Source organism: Physeter macrocephalus, chromosome 16 (genome assembly GCF_002837175.3).
Source record: "Physeter macrocephalus isolate SW-GA chromosome 16, ASM283717v5, whole genome shotgun sequence".
In the NCBI taxonomy this organism is placed as follows: domain Eukaryota; kingdom Metazoa; phylum Chordata; class Mammalia; order Artiodactyla; family Physeteridae; genus Physeter; species Physeter macrocephalus.
The window spans coordinates 23,385,876-23,402,315 of record NC_041229.1 but is presented as its reverse complement, the minus strand read 5'-3'; the positions used below and the strand labels follow the sequence as shown (position 1 = coordinate 23,402,315).

The 16,440-nt window shown below is 35.2% G+C and overlaps 1 protein-coding gene across 2 annotated transcripts in view; it reads left to right on the top strand.

Annotated features, from left to right (window-relative positions):
- The window catches only part of DDX10 (DEAD-box helicase 10), a 300,441-nt gene that overhangs the window by 152,643 nt on the left and 131,358 nt on the right, over positions 1–16,440 (top strand). Inside the window, exon 15 of one of the 2 annotated variants that reach the window (XM_055078804.1) lies at positions 8,725–8,739. The exons of the other annotated variant lie outside the window; for it this stretch is intronic. The gene's annotated coding sequence lies outside the window, so the exon portion shown is untranslated. Of the gene's footprint in view, positions 1–8,724; positions 8,740–16,440 lie in introns of those variants that run through there. 2 annotated transcript variants of the gene reach the window in all.

Below are 16,440 nucleotides of genomic sequence, written 5' to 3'. Positions count from 1 at the left end.
TTTTTGCATCCCTATCTGTCCAGTATGTAGAGATAGAAATAGATATTGGTTATTATTTGATGTCATTTTGTCAAGTATATGCTATGTTCATCAAGAACAAAAGAGTTAATCCTTCGAATTGGCAGAACCACAGACAATGCTGAGGTATCAATTCTCTCTCAGACTGGAGGATAATGACAGTACAGTTTCTCTTCATGGAAAAGACCCTGTAGTTGTTAGATTATGTACTTTGGAATGTCAGAATGGGTTCTTTGCCAGAGTGTGATTGTTTCAATTTTTGTCGAGCAAATATTATACTAGACCATAGTTTTCTAACAATATTAGAATAAAACAAAAAATTTGTCTTCATGTCTCCTTACCTGCCTAGCCTATGAAGATTGATAAAGACACATTCACTATTTTGTTAACTGCCGTAGAATAAGCAGTAGGTTTCTGTTCTGTTGTGTTGTCTTTCTCCTCTCCTTAAAGCTTGAGATAAGTGTGCTTTTTTCAGGTTGATTAGAAACATGTTTTCAAAGTGTCTGAATTGGTGAAATGTTAAACCATTCCAAGATTGGAAGTAGCTTGGCATGTGTGGAGAAAACCACATCGCTAGTGGACTAAGATGTCAGAAGACCTGTGAATCCTGACTATATTATGTTCTGTTTCCTGAATTTGTTCTTAACTTTTTATAGCCTCAGTTTTCTCTTGTTGTGAAAATCAAATAAAAACATACACAGTAATATTTATATAGCCTGTATGAAACAAATGTGAAGTGGCATGTGTTTGGTTGATAGGGTATTATTAAGCCAGCTCCCATTTTCTCCTGCTTGAATACATTCTCCATATTCTTCTTGCCCCTTTATAATGCATCCAACCTTGAAAACCCTCTTCCTCATGAAAAATTTGAGTATTTTTTAAAATGTGCTAGACACTGCTAAATAAAAACATAACTAGTAAATAGCAACGTTAGAATTCAAATCCAGGTCCTTTTTACCCCTGAGCTTGTGCCATTAACCAATATATGCTATCAACTGTCAACATTCTTTTATTGTCATTAATGTTAGAATGGTGATCTCGAGAATCTTATTATCCACAGATAACTGTTAATTAAAAGGGAGCTATAGGAAGCTTGACAAAGAAAATTATAGAAATTCTCAACATGACACTGGTCTAGTAGGTGTATTTGTAGTCAAAACAAACAAACAAAAAAACAGAATCAGTGAGAACTGAGTACTGTATGGCCTATTGTGGCTGATGAAGTGGAACCCATCACTTCTCTGTTCAGAAAACTCAGAAATGTGTGTGGGTAAGTCTGGAACATACAAATAATCGTGCATTAATGTGATTTAAAATTTACTAAATACAGTAATACTGTTACTCGAAAGATGCCAGGTTTGTTTTTTTTAATTCTTTAAAGCAATCTTTCAATTTTTCTTTGAATTTTATTTTATTTTTTTATACAGCAGGTTCTTATTAGTTATCCATTTTATACATATTAGTGTATATGCCAATCCCAATCTCCCAATTCATCACATTTCATCATTTGAATTTCTTTCAAATTTTTATTAATCCATTTTTGTTTATGTACCAGAAGAAGTATCTGATTTCTTGTACAAAGTTTATGTTTACAAGACAGAAGCATTTTATTTCTCTTCAGGGAGATGTCATTCTCTCAAGTCTGGTTCTATATTGCTTAGAATAAGTTGTTTTTCTTTTGTAATTTTCTGAAACTTTATGAGATTTTTAAAAAGATAATTAAAAGATCCCTAGAGTTAGTTGCTTACATTGCATGGAAAGAGACAGGTATGTGCTTTTATTTTTATATGTGCACTTTAGTGAAAATTACCACTCCCCCCTCATTAACAAGGTGAATTTTTGAATGAGAAAGTGCTAACTTAGGATACTTGTCTCATGAATTTATCTTTCCAGGCTTGAAATTTAATTATATCACTCCCTCAGATTTAGATATAAATACAGCTCCTAAGTACTGTCAGCAGAAGCAACCTGTAAAATTGATGTCCATATCATTTTTATAAATCCAACATTTAAGAAAAAGTAAAAAATATAGTTCTTAGAAAAGCCAATCAGATTTAAATTTATTCTAGAGAACTGATACTCTGCTATTACAAACACATGCGGTCCCCACCAACCTTTTCTTTTTCTTTTGGCTGTTTATTTCAGTTTCCTCTGCTTTTTCTTCCTTTCTTTTCAAACAAATGAATCTTTGCCAGCAACATTCTTTCAATCTATCCAATTTGGTTCAATATTGAAAGTTTTTCTGCTACCTTTGTTACTCAGGGTCATTTCCACCCAGATGAATAATATTACCCAGGAGCAGTATTTTAGAACCTTTAAGGATCTGTTTTTCTTTATCATTGCTGTCCACATTATATCTCTGAGGCATATATTATGTAAATAAAAGTTATATTTTGAAGTCATATAAAATATACTTAATATATATTTTTATATGCTCATTCTTTTATATTTTTAGGTAAGTAAATTTCAGATATTTCAGCAGAAAGTTTTTTATTTTAAATAATCTTTTGCTTATAAAGTAATCTCTAGGTAATAGAAACTGAGAGATAAAGCAAATGCTCATGTGTTGGAAATAAATATCTTTGGTTGTTGCCCCTGGACTGTGTTTTCCTTTTGCTAACCTGTGAGGATCACATGAAATAATGGCATTTTGGGGATGTTTTCTCACTTTTGAGTTCTGTAGCTTCTCATCTCTTTTTAGAGTAAGGCATTGCTAATGGGTCTCTTTTCAAGGCAATTTCTAGCTTTTCTCATTTGTGAGCTTTTTTTATTTTTGCCTGTTTTACCACAGAATTGAAATATAAGTTGGCCAAAAAGATCAAACTTTCACAGTTAATGCAGTAGGCATTTATTGAGGGCATTGTATGTTGTGTTAAGTCCAAGTACATCAAAGAAATAAAAATGAAATCAAATTAGCGAGCTGTTCTAAGGCAGTGCATTAGTTTTCTATTGCTGCATAACAAATTTCTACAAATTTAGCAGCTTAAAACAATACACATTTATTATCTCATGTTTTTTTGTGGCTCTGGAGTCTGGGCACAGTTTAGCTGGTTCTCTGCTCAGGATCTCACAAGGCTGCAGTCAAGGTATTGGCCAGTCTACATTCTCATCTAGGGACCTGAATGGAGAGGAATCCTATTCTGGGTTCATTCAAGTTGTTGGCAGAATTTCTTTGGCAGCTGTATGATGTAGACCCCAGATTTTGGTTGGCCATTGGCTGGGTGGTGATCACCCTTAGTTCCTAGAGGCTTCCCACAGCTCCTTCCGTGTGGGCTTCTCCAGTGTGGCTGCTTACCTCATTAAGCCTGCAAGGGGGAGTCTGTAGCTCCAGTCTGCTGGTAAGATGGAGGTTTATATAATGTAACACAATCATGGGAGTGATATCTCATTACCTTTGCCATATTCTGTTGACTAGAAGAAAGTCATAGGTCCTGCTTATGCTGAAGGAGACGGGATTACACAAAGGCATGAATACCAGGAGGTGGGATCATGGAGAGTCACTTTCGGATCATTCTGCCGCAGGCAAGATGTAAATAAATGGGTGATAAGTAAACCTTGAGTGATTAAATATGGTACATTTTATTGCTTATATATATTATGTTCATGCTGGGATTAGATTAGACAGTGTTGAAGCTGGGCGATTACTGTGATTGGCACTTTGTTGAAGCATGGTTTCTACTTTGACGAGACTGTGTGCAAGCTAAGTATGAGGTCTATCTCACGAAGCCCTGCAGTCTGTGTGCCCTAGCATTCCAAAGACATACCTACATATATTTGAGCCTCCATAGTAGAGGCCAGAATTTCTTTCTGTCCACATTTTATTCATTAAGATTTCAGAATTGTCATCAAACTTTTAATATAGTTAGTTGCTTTTGTTTAAAGTAGCAAACAATGCAGACATAAATGATAAGTTTCTTATTAGGTTGAATAAAAATCTCATTAAAATAATCATTTAGACATGTATAGAGGATAATTTTTTTTAGATTTATATGTTCTCGGAAAGCAGCAATATGTTATATTTTTAGATTTCATAATAGGGTTTCTTTTTTTGCTTCAACTTATTCAGTTATTTAAACAGGTAATGAGATTAGTTCCATTGAATTTTTTCACCTTTTCTTATTTTTCCTCCCACTTAATACTAGGCCTTGTTTTACATTGCTCAGTTGATATCATGAATTTAATGACTTAGAACAGTGACCTTTAATTTTGGCTATAGATGAAAATAAAAGATATCAAATTTCTCAGTGTCCTGCCTCTGCAACCTCAGTTTATTTATGCCAATATGAGCTGCTTTAGTTTTAAAGATTTCTGGATTAAATTCACATTTTAAATATATTTTTATTCTTGGGAAATATACCAATTTAATAGTGAAAGTAAAAAAAAGTTGATATTTGTAGATATTTTTGAAAGTTAAATTTGTAGAATAAATCATAGTCTTTTAAAAATAATTGTTTATACATTTTTCTTTTCTTTTTTAATTGAAGCATAGTTGATAAGAATTCTGTTTATTCATAAAAAAAAACTTTTCTATTAAGAAGAACTGCAACAACAAGAAAAAGTGGGTGGAAGGGACTTGAATAGATATATCTTTTCCCCTGGCTGTATTCTTTTGATCTTGTTTTATAACATGAGTCATGAGAGCAGTGATGACAACCTATGTGGAGAAGAGTAGGATGTACTGTACCCAGTTGCATTTATAGATGATTTATAAGTTTGGCTTGGAGGGCTGGTGTGTGTGTGTGTGTGTGTGTGTGTGTGTGTCTGTGTCTGTGTCTGTGTCTGTGTCTGTGTGTGTTTTGGGGGGCGATAAGGGAGGAGAGGTTGATTGAGAAGTGGAGATGGTGTTCTGAGTTGTGCTAACTTTCATTGTTTAGAATTGACTGATGTGGACCACATCTCTAAAATGGGGACACTAAGCTCCAATTAAAGTATAAACTTCTTAAGTATAAACTTTCACTTTTCCATGGAATTTGTGCTTTGTCTTATTTTGCATTTTTTCCACACTTGAGTGTTAATGTGTGCACGTGTGTGCATGTGCGCACACACACACACACACACAAATGCATAGCTAGATGCTCTGGGAATTTCAATAACCACGAACCCCTGATCCCCACCTCCCTCAAACACACATACCACACACTTGCCATTCCTCCTTTACCCTGCTGTGTATTTTTTCCCATAGCACTTATACCTTCCAGTCGTTATTCTTTGTCTGTCTCCAATGGACTGTAATATCCAAGGGAGATGTTTTTGTCCATTTTGTTCACTTTCTACAAAAAAGGTGAACAAAATATATTTTACAAGATATTTTTGTCTGTTCACCTTCTACAAGAGATCACTAGATTTTGTTGACTAAGTCAGTAGTTGGTCACTTGATACACTATGTAAGTTATGTTGCCATCTTTTTCGTACTCAGCATTGTGCCAATGTGGTGTATGTCGATGTTGGGATGGTGGTGGTGGCTGTGGTTATATATACTTTGAACCTGTCACACCTCACATGATTATATTGTGATTATATTGTGGAGATAGGTAGTATGTGTAAAAATTAGCAAATGATACAAGACCTTATAAAGTTAAGTGCTAAATTATATGGTAGTAGGAATTGATCAAAGATCATCCTGTTGGATTGGGCAAGAGACAGCTTCATGGCATAGGTGGACCTTGCACTGGACTTTTAAAATTATAGAAGGTAAGGAAAGATATTCTAGGAAAGGAGCCCTTATGCTGCCTCCTTGCTGAACTTTCTCTGATTTTACCCCCATCCTTTAGGATTTATTTTTAAAAAGGAAACACACTAAAACGTTATTCACCATCTTCTACCATGATCTGGCATATAGCACATAATTAAATTTAAATATTATAATGTAATTATTTGTATACTGTTTTTTACTCAAAACAAAACAAAAAAATGTCTTAGACATATTGTTGATGTTACCTTAGAGATATTTGTTAAAAAGCAAGCAGATAGAATGTGTTTTCTCTTTCAGTGAGGGGGAAAGAATCCTCAGGAGACAGTATGGATCTATTTAGCACCCAGTTATATTTTCTCATTAACTGTCCACCAGTTTCCCATTGCCTTTATGCCCTAGAAATGACAAGTGATCCTACTGAATTTTAGTTAGCTGGACTAATAGAGCAAAGGATACTTCTGGAAGGGAAATTGACTATAAATGTAATAAAGAGAGAGCCAGTAATTAATAAGACGGGCAATTTTTTTTTTTTTTTTTTGCGTTACGCGGGCCTCTCACTGTTGTGGCCCCTCCCGTCGCGGAGCACAGGCTCCAGACGCGCAGGCTCAGCGGCCATGGCTCACGGGCCCAGCCGCTCCGCGGCATGTGGGATCCTTCCAGACCGGGGCACGAACCCGCGTCCCCTGCATCGGCAGGAGGACACTCAACCACTGCGCCACCAGGGAAGCCCCAAGACGGGCAATTTTTGATACACATTTGCTGTACTCTTTCTGTATATATTTTAATTGTATATATATGTAGAAGATCCTCATGTTTTTTGATAATGTTCACTTATCCTAAAATTTTTATACTGGTACTAGTTAAAGGTAAGCATGTTACTATGTTCCTGTTTTTCTTCTGGTAAAATCATTGATCATTTTGCAGTAATGGCTGCAACCAGTCTGCTCATTAATTTCCTTGTTGAAAGAGGCTTTGCCTAACACACTAGATACAATTTGAGGAACGGACAACAAAGTCAATAAATAAGATATTTTCCAAAATCCAGTTATCTTTCAGGGTTTATTAAGCAAATCACTAATACACAGATATTATGCCTTTGAAATGAGCTTTACCACATAGCATCATCTAATCTTGCTGTGTTTGATATCCTATGTAGCCAATTAATTAGCTGCCTTTGTTTTCAATTGATTTTTGCTTTTCAAAAGTAAATTCCCTAAATATTCTTTTTATAGTGTTATATCTCTCTCAAAGAACTGCATGTGAATGAGAATTTTAATAGACTTCATTTTTGATGAAATAGACATGTAAGCTCATTACTTACATTGATTTATAAGTACATGATAATAGTCAACACTGAGTTACATTTTTGTAGTTCTTAGGTATTACCACCCTTTATCTACTTGTATATGTTTTTCAGTAACTGTTGACTAAATGGATTATAGCATGTGGGAAAAGATGTAAAATGAATATTTCTAAAATTATAATAATGAAAAGTCATAAAAATGCCATGAACAAACATTTACTCTTTATGAACAGATTTCCCAAGTTGTTCTTAAGTTGTTATAAAATTCATAATATATGTTTTTGAAAACAGACAACCAGCCAAAACCATATGTATTTTCTTCCTTACTGATATAGAACATATTTGAGTGTGTATTTCTCTTCATTTAAAAATAAACTATAGGGCTTCCCTGGTGGCGCAGTGGTTGCGCGTCCGCCTGCCGATGCAGGGGAACCGGGTTTGGTTCGCGCCCCGGTCTGGGAGGATCCCACGTGCCGCGGAGCTGCTGGGCCCGTGAGCCATGGCCGCTGGGCCTGCGCTCCGGAGCCTGTGCTCTGCAACGGGAGAGGCCACAGCAGAGGGAGGCCCGCATACCACAAAAAATAAAAAATAAAAAAAAATAAAAATAAAAAATAAACTATAGAATAAATTCCCAGAAGTGAAATTACTAAATCAAAGGGTCCGGTCCATAAGTTTAAATTTTTGATAGATATTGTAAATTGGGCTATTTCACATTTTTGTTTATAATACATGATACCACTTTTTCTCCTAATACAGCATCTTTTCAAATATTTGATCTTTCCCAATTACACAGGAGAGAAATGGTATCTCTGTGAAGTTTTCATTTACATTTCTCATATCATGAGTGAGCCATTTGTATTGCATTTTCTGGGAACTATCCATATCTTTTGCCTTACTGGGAGGTTGATCTTTTTTCTTACTCTTTGTGTTAGCTCTTTATATTGGGAAAATTTGACCTTTGCTTGGATCTAATGAACTGCAAGTAGTTTGCTTTTTTTTTTTTTTGTTCTTGGTTTGTTTTTGTTTTCCAGATTAGACTATCTTTTTGTTTTTCTGACTTTGGATCATGTTTTAAAATTCTTTTATGTAGTTGAATTTGCCAATTTGGTCTTTTGTGACTTCTGAGTTTCATGTCAAAGTTGAAAAGAACCTTCACTGCTCTAAGGTTATAAAAGACTTCTCCCAGCATTTATTCCAGTACTTTTATGGTTTAATTTTGTGCAGATAAGTTTTTGATCCCCTTGGAATATATTCTTTCGTAAGGTGTGAAGTGTGGAAAAAATAAACTATTTTTTCTAGACAGCTATTTTCTTGTAACACCATTTGTTGAAGTCTGTCTTTTGCACTGATTTAATGTGCCACCTTTATTCTATGTGAAAACCTTTATATATTTTGGTTCTATTTTTGGACTTTCTGTTCCATTCCATTGATATGTGTATTTTCCTTTATCATAAGCTTAAATATTTCATAGAGCTACTCATCACTTACTCTTTTACAGATTTCCCAAAATTCTGAACTTAAATGTAAACTATTTTTTGTTTATTTCTTAACCTGGGGGTTTCTGGTGGTGTAAATTTGGGCAATCCACCTTGGGTTTTTTATTTTATTCTAGGATTTTTTACTCATCTCCCTCCCCTTAGTCTCTTTCTTGTACCCAGAGCTCAGAGTCTGAATTGATCTAACCTTCTTTGTTGTCTTTTTGGGCCCACAGCCGTATTTTTTTCCGGTCCTTCTTTCACAGAGCATACAGCCATTTGAGAGTTTCATAGCGGATTGATTGTTCTCATTTCCTGCATCTCTTCTGCCAAGTGTGAGTGTAATACTCAGTCCCATAGCATTTGTGGTTTGTTTTGGGTTGATAGTGTACCTGAAGACTACCCAATTTCCTTTTCCTTTTCTGACTTGGGGGATTTTTTCTTGCTAAATTAGCAATATATTTAATTACTGAAAAGCTAATTAGTTATATTTTATCAGTGTTGCTAGATATTTATGGTGTGGGAGCTTCTACCATGTTGCCAGAACTGGAAGTCTAAATATTACACATTTAAAACCACCTTTCCTATCTTGGCAGTGAATGAATAGTGATTTATAATTTTCTCTTATACCTAGATTAATGTGTATAAAGGTTAAACTTTAGCTGGTCTTTTGATATTAGTATTCATCTTTTTGCTACATGTAAGCCAGGGTTTAGAAAAAACAAAAATGACATGTTTGTCAATGTTTCTAAGTTAACGTTGGACACAAATTATTTTCTTTATTTTCTTGAATACTGCTAATAAGTGTTAGTAGAGGTTTATTTTTCAAGCTTGTGACTGGTTTATTTTTGGCCAGATTTATGTTAGGTGGCTTTCTACTTAAGGGAGCTAAAATTGAAAATAGGGGCCAGGTCTGCAGTAGCATATGTGAGAGAGTATAAGTTGGCAAGATACCATAGTGAAGTTGAAAACCATAGTGAAGTTGAAAGAGTAACAGCCCGGTGGTCAGACAGTCAAAGCTAGATGCCATTCTCAGTAGGATGATGAGTGGAGGTAGACCAGAGTAGGAGGACACATCTGTGATCAGAGCTGGTTGATGAATTTTGAGGTTAGTAGACTAGATGAGTGAAGATATATTTACTAATTAATCCTGAAGGTAGCCCTATCGAAAATATACTATCGTTCCTATTTTACAGATGAGGAAGTGGAAGATTGGGAGGTTAAAAAATCTTGAGCTAGTAAATGATAGAGCTAGGATTTGGACATAGTAATAAGTAGTTCCAAAATTTATGCGTTTAATCTTTATACTGACTTAATAATGAAGCAGGTTTTTTGGGTCAGTTTTCATCTTTTTGTTAATTTGTTAGACTTAACTGTAGAAAATGTTCACTCCTTTAACTGCTTGTGTGAATGCTGGCTGGCTGGGTCTAGGCTGGGTCACACAATAAGTGTATATAATTAAGTTGTTGCGTAGCTCTTGTAGAGTTCCTCTCTTATCCCTGTACATATTTATTAAGAATAAAAAATTAACAAATTTCTTTGTTGGTGATTTTTAAAATACAACACTGTTATTAAAATAAAACAAGCTGGCTATTAACTTCATGAATAACAGAACATGTTACCTTTCCATACTCTGTCCACCCTACTAGATTTGAGAGGCAAAATCTAATTTGACATTAGGAAGCTCTCAATTAATCATTAGATAAATTTATATGAGTTTCCCTTAGCATGATTCTGGGAGGTAGTTTAAAATAAAATAATGGACAAGGTAATAAGATGGAAGCTTACCATTGTTTTCGGATGAACTAGATTTAAAAAAAAATGAGTACTATTAATGATCCAAAAAAGCTCCCTGGGAGACAGACATAAAATGTTTTTAGGATGTTCAGAAGACCTGGATGTCCTTCTGTAAAATGGGCTTATTAATTGCTTTAATGGTTGTAAAATTGGGACCATCAATCAAACAACTTTTTAAATAATGAGATTTCTTTGGCCTCAGTTAGCTTTATTCCTTTTCCTTATTAATTTGAATCTGAATGGTAGTGAACTGATTTGTCATTCCCTCCATTATAGCATGAAGATGAGGTCAAAAGGAGTAAGCTTGTTACTTTTCTGGTTCCTCCATTTTAAATGAGGGAGTGCCCCAAGACTCTGCCTTAAACTAGTCTCCACCTAAATACATTCCCTAGGCAAACCTAGACGTTGGATTTGTCGATGAATCCAAATACATGACCTGAACCTCTTCTGCTTCACTTAAACTCCTTTTAACTAGGTATTTAATATCTTTTGGATATTTAACACCAGTCACTCAGTCTCAGAACCTAGGAGTTATCCCTGAATCCTCTTTCACCTCCCACATCTACTTTTCTGGCAAGTGTTGTTACTCTTCCTTCAAAATATATCCAGACTCTACCGTGTTCTTCACTTGCTACTCTGATTCAAACCATCTATGATCTTGCATGTAGACTGATATATTAATTTTCTAATTGGTTTTCTTGTTTTTTCTTTGTCCCCCCTTGCTTCTATACAATCTGGTATCTTCACAGTGGGGTGGGGGGGTGGATAAAAAAAGAGTAAACTAGATCATGTCCTCTTTCTTGCTCAAAACTTGTATTCATTCTGTCGTATTCAGGGTAAAATCAGACTCCTTATAGTGTCTTACAAGGCCTTGCCTAATCAGAAATCTTCCTTTGTCTCTGATTAACTCTCTTATCACCCTCCATCTTGCTCACTCTTGTCTGGTCACTTGGAATTTTTTGTTTTTTGAAAATAATAAACTCATTTCCGCTTGTGGGCCTTCAGCACTTATTGTTTCCTCTACCTGCAAAGCTTACGTAGATTACTGACGACTTCCTCTTTCACATCCTTATGATATTTTCTCAGGTGTCCCCTCTTCAGAGAGGCCTTCTCTGTCTGAAATTTCTCCATTCTACTCAGTCACTTCTAGCCCCTTACTCTGCCTTTGTTTCTAGCTCGTAAAGCTCCTTGACATATTAGTGTATGTGTGTGTTTGTGTGTATGTGTATGTGTCTGTGTTTTCCGACTAGAATCAAAGCTTCACTATAGCCTAAGTGCCTAGGATAGGACTTGGGATGTAATAGATACTTAGTGTTTGATGTATAAATAACTGAGGTTCCTTTATTCCTTTTAATTATATTTTATCCCTCCTAATCCCACAGGGAATTTGAAGTGGCTTAAAAAATACTTCTAAGTGTAATAAAGTAGAAAACATCAGGCTTGCAAAATATAGATAGAAATGACTGGTGGGAAATTAAATATGCAGGTCATGCAAGGTTTTACTTGGTTCTTAATATGGATCAGGAATTTGGCTCTGAGGTCTTAAGTGCCAAAATAAAAAGAAGAACACTTTTTCCATATGGAGAAAACATTTTTCTACTTTAGAGAAACACAGTTTTTCCTTGCAATTCAACAACTGTCCTACAGTACATAAAGTAATACATTTTTTATGGTAATTTTCAATACCTATCTTAAGTAACTGGAGAGATGATGCCAGGGTAAGTTCAGGGAAAGCAACTCTCTAGAAACTGATAAGATACTCACACACATTCATATTTGCTCCCTCCCTCTGTGCCTTCCTCCGCCAAAAAAAAAATGCATGCATGCTTCTCTGAGTAAGGTGGTGGAGCTTACTTTAACATGATTGTCAAGGTATAGCAGCTGATTTCTGACAAAGCAGGGAATTACAACTTACTGTTCTTAACATGGTTAGTCCATTCCAAAGCAAGTTAAAAATTATCCAGATGCTATGCCTTCAGTTGAACGAGGCTTAGTGTAGGTGCTCAAATAAATAGCTGATAATAGTACTATTTTGATCACGTTACTCTGTGATAGTTTGTGGTCTTTATTAGGAAGTTTTGACATCTAGCATCTTAGATTCAGAACTAATGAAGCAAATTATTAGCGAGCTTCATAATATGCTGACTCCAGAATTCTTAATACATGAGTGGAGAATTAATTGCATTTTAATAGAGAAAATTCCCATCACTTCAGCCTGTTTACTTGATTAGATTGAAATTGAATGTATTTGAAATTAGTTTTAGGTAAATCTTTTATTAGGATCATCACTGAGTTATTAATGATTCAACCAAATCCTTCAAATTATTGTATGATTTAAATAATTCAAGTTTTTGGAGAAGAACCGGTTTAGGATATGTTATAAATAGTATTGGTCAGTGGTAGCATACTAACTTGGAAATAACCACACTGAGTTCTAAAGATTCATTTCATGTTTTAATATAGTCTTTTCTTTTGAACTTACCACTTCTATTCTTATATCTCAGGCTTTCTTTTGGTGTAAGGAAGAGAATATTTGGGAGGTGGAAGACAGTTATGCATCCTGTCAGTATGTTTTCCCTATTTAGAGTTGATAGTTTGGTTAGGTGTCCGTTAGGGGAAAAAAGTGAATTGGCTGTATGGTGCAGTGTTTTTGCAACACATCACTAATCGTGAGAGGAATTTGTTTTCTTAGAGCTTTTCCTTTCCCTTATTTCTTCCTTTCTTGTGATTTTGTTTTCAGATTGTCGTCTTTTATTACTGTAACTGTGTTGACTCTGTACAGCTGTCCTTTCTCTTGTTTATATTGTTCCATACATGTTGTCTCTTTTGTCCCCAGTCTTCCCTGAGTCTTGTTACAGAACTCTTATTAGCTCTCTACCACCCCCAACTTTATTTCACCTCTATCTGTAATTACTATTTTCTTTTTCCTAGATTGACATAAGAAAATTCAATTTGTCTTTGTTTTCATTACCAGAAGAGACCTCTAAGGGGTAATAGTGGAACTTTGAAAAAAGCGTTTAGATTGGGATTTTGACCAATATCAATTGCTTATGTGGTTTGGAAACTACATTAATTTTTTAGTAAAAAGAGTAATTTTCCTTGCTGTTTTCTATTAATGTAATTTATTCTCTTAAAAATACATAGGAAAGATAGCAATAGGTACCCAGTGCAACACACGTTTCCTTTATTTAGTGAATTCTCTATCAAAGCATTTGTTCAAGTAGAAATAGTGTTTCAATCTCTGAGAGAGGTTATGGGCTCCAGAATTTGGAAAGTAGACTAAAGTTTCCTACAAACAATGTTTCTAAAGTTTTTTTAATCAGTGACATTGTAGAGTCCTGAGAAGAGCATGAGCTTCAGTGTTTGAGATTATAAAATTTGAGTTTGATAGGTCTGTGTTTAGAACCTCTCTCTATCTCTCTTAGCAGGATAATTGTTAAACTTATTTTTTGTCAGTTTCATCACCTGTAAGATGCAGGAAATACCTCAAAAGGGAAGTTGTGAGGAGTAAATGAAATGTAAAACATCTAGCATAGTACCTGGCAGATGGCATCTCTAATTAGCTACTGTTCTATAAACTTCTCAAAGAAAAGTTTAGTGACCTTCTGATCCGCTGGTAAGTCCATCTGGATTGGCACTTGTCATGCATCAGAGCTTAGGACAAATTTCACAATATCATGGCATGGATTAAGGAATAGGCTTTATTGGGAACAGGTGACATTTTATGGGGAAAAGCCGGGATCAGCAAGAAGAAGGTAAGGCATGGCTTTCCCATCCTTTTATTATTCCACACAGAGGGATGCCAGAGGTTTGACAGTCTGCTCAATATAAAGCATAGGTATTTATTCTAGTGAAGGTATCCTGTCATATATATTATTCTCTCTTACGTATTAGAGTACGTGGTAGATCAACCTCATATGTGAATTGTCACACAGACTACTTGGGAATCAGAAAGAATAGTGTGGATGCCTGCAGTCATCTAAGAAATTCATCTGTCTAGCATGTGGAGACCTGGGACCCATGGGAAGTTGGGTTTGCCCTGCTAAGGGAAGAGGCTCTGGCTTTGTCTAAAGATGAGTGAGGTCACACAGCTTCTTCTGCTGGGAGAAGGGGATGAAGGAGTGATTCCAGCTCACTGACTAGGCACCCAGAGTGACTCCTGACTGCATTTACAGACAGTTGTACTTCTTGCATCATACTTTATTATCCAGAGTCAGTGAATCCATTTTCTCAACTAATAAGTGTCAAATGTGAAATATTATATGTTTGTTTTATGCTATTTAAGTAAGTTGATGTCAGAATAGGTAACAGAAGAATGCATTTCAGAATCTTTGAATGAATGTTGCTCCCGACAAAAATTGGTCTTGATTTGACCAGTCTCAGCTCAGCTTCACAAATAATTATTAGTTTGTCCAGGCACAGTGTTAGGCACTTACTCTAGGAATTGAGCAATGAGTAAGACAAAGTCCATATCCTCAGGGAGTTTGGTGTGGTGTCTAAGAGGAGTAAAATAGAAGTAGCAGAATTTCTTAAAAATAGAAGTAGAGTGTAAGAAAAACCACGAAAGATAATCACCAGAAGACCAAGGGAAGAAAGTGAGAAAAGGTCTCAAAAGACAGCCAGTGTTGAATCTTAAACTTTCCTTTTGTGGGAGAATTTCAAGCATTTTTTTAAAAATTGAGGTATAGTTAATTTACGATGTTGTGTTAGTTTCTGGTGTACAGCAGAGTGATTCAGTTATACATATGTGTGTGTATATAAAAATTCTTTTTCATATTCTTTTCTGTTATGGTTTATTATGAGATATTGAATATAGTTCTTTGTGCTATACAGTAGGACCTTATTGTTTATATATTTTATATATAGTAGTTTATACTAATCCCAAACTCCTAATTTATCCCCCCCTTCCCCTTTGGTAACCGTAAGATTGTTTTCTATGTCTGTGAGTCTATTTCTGTTTTATAAATAAGTTCATTTGTATCTTTTTTTTTTTAGATTCCACATATAAGTGATACTTGTCTTTCTCTGACTTACTTCACTTAGTATGATAATCTTTAGGTTCATCCATGTTGCTGCAAATGGCATTATTTCATTCTTTTCTGTGGCTGAGTAGTGTTCCATTGTGTGTATATATATGTGTGTGTATGTGTGTGTGTATATATATATATACACACACACATACACACAACATCTTCTTTATCTGTTCATCGATTGATGGACGTTTAGGTTGTTTCCATGTCTTGGCTATTGTAAGTAGTGCTGCAGTGAACATTGTGGTGCATGTATCTTTTCAATTTATATTTTTCTCCGGATATATGCCCAGGAGTGAGATTGCTGGATCATATGGTAACTCTATTTTAGTTTTTTAAGGAGCCTTCATACTATGCTCCATAGTGGCTGCACCAATTTACATTCCCACCAACAGTGTAGGAGGGTTCCCACTTCTCCACACCCTCTCCAGCATTTATTATTTGTAGAGTTTTTGATGATGGCCATTCTGACCAGTGTAAGGTTGAATGTCTCGTAGTTTTGATTTGCATTTGTGTAATAATTAGCAATGTTGAGCATCTTTTCATGTACCTTTTGGCCATCTGTATGTTTTCTTTGGAGAAATGTCTATTTAGGTCTTATGTCCATTTTTCTGATTGGGTTGTTTGTGTTTTTGTTATTGAGTTGTATGAACTGTTTGTATATTTTGGAAATTAAGCCCTTGTCAGTTGCATCGTTTGCACATACTTTCTGCTAGTCTGTAGGTTGTCTTTTCATTTTGTTTATGGTTTCCTTTGCTGTGCATCAAGCATACTGATAGCTCCTACATTTTCTAGTTTGTGGATGGGACAGTAGGAAGAAGAATGATTTAAAAAAATAAAAAGTGTTTATTGGCTGTGTAGCATAAGGAGTTTGGAGCTTAGCAAAAATTTCATTTTACTTCTTTGGGAAGTGTGGTTTACAGTAGTTTTTAGTAAGTGGTAGTCCAGAATATTACATTTTAGTGTTACGGATTTACTAATGAAATAACAGGGACTCATTCTAAGGTAGGAGAAAAATAAACAAATGAGCAAGAATCTGTCAACACCTTTTAGTCGCTGTCAAACTTTTAAAAATGTTTAAGCGCTAAAGAGGGCAGATGGAAATTATATTAATCACTGCATGCT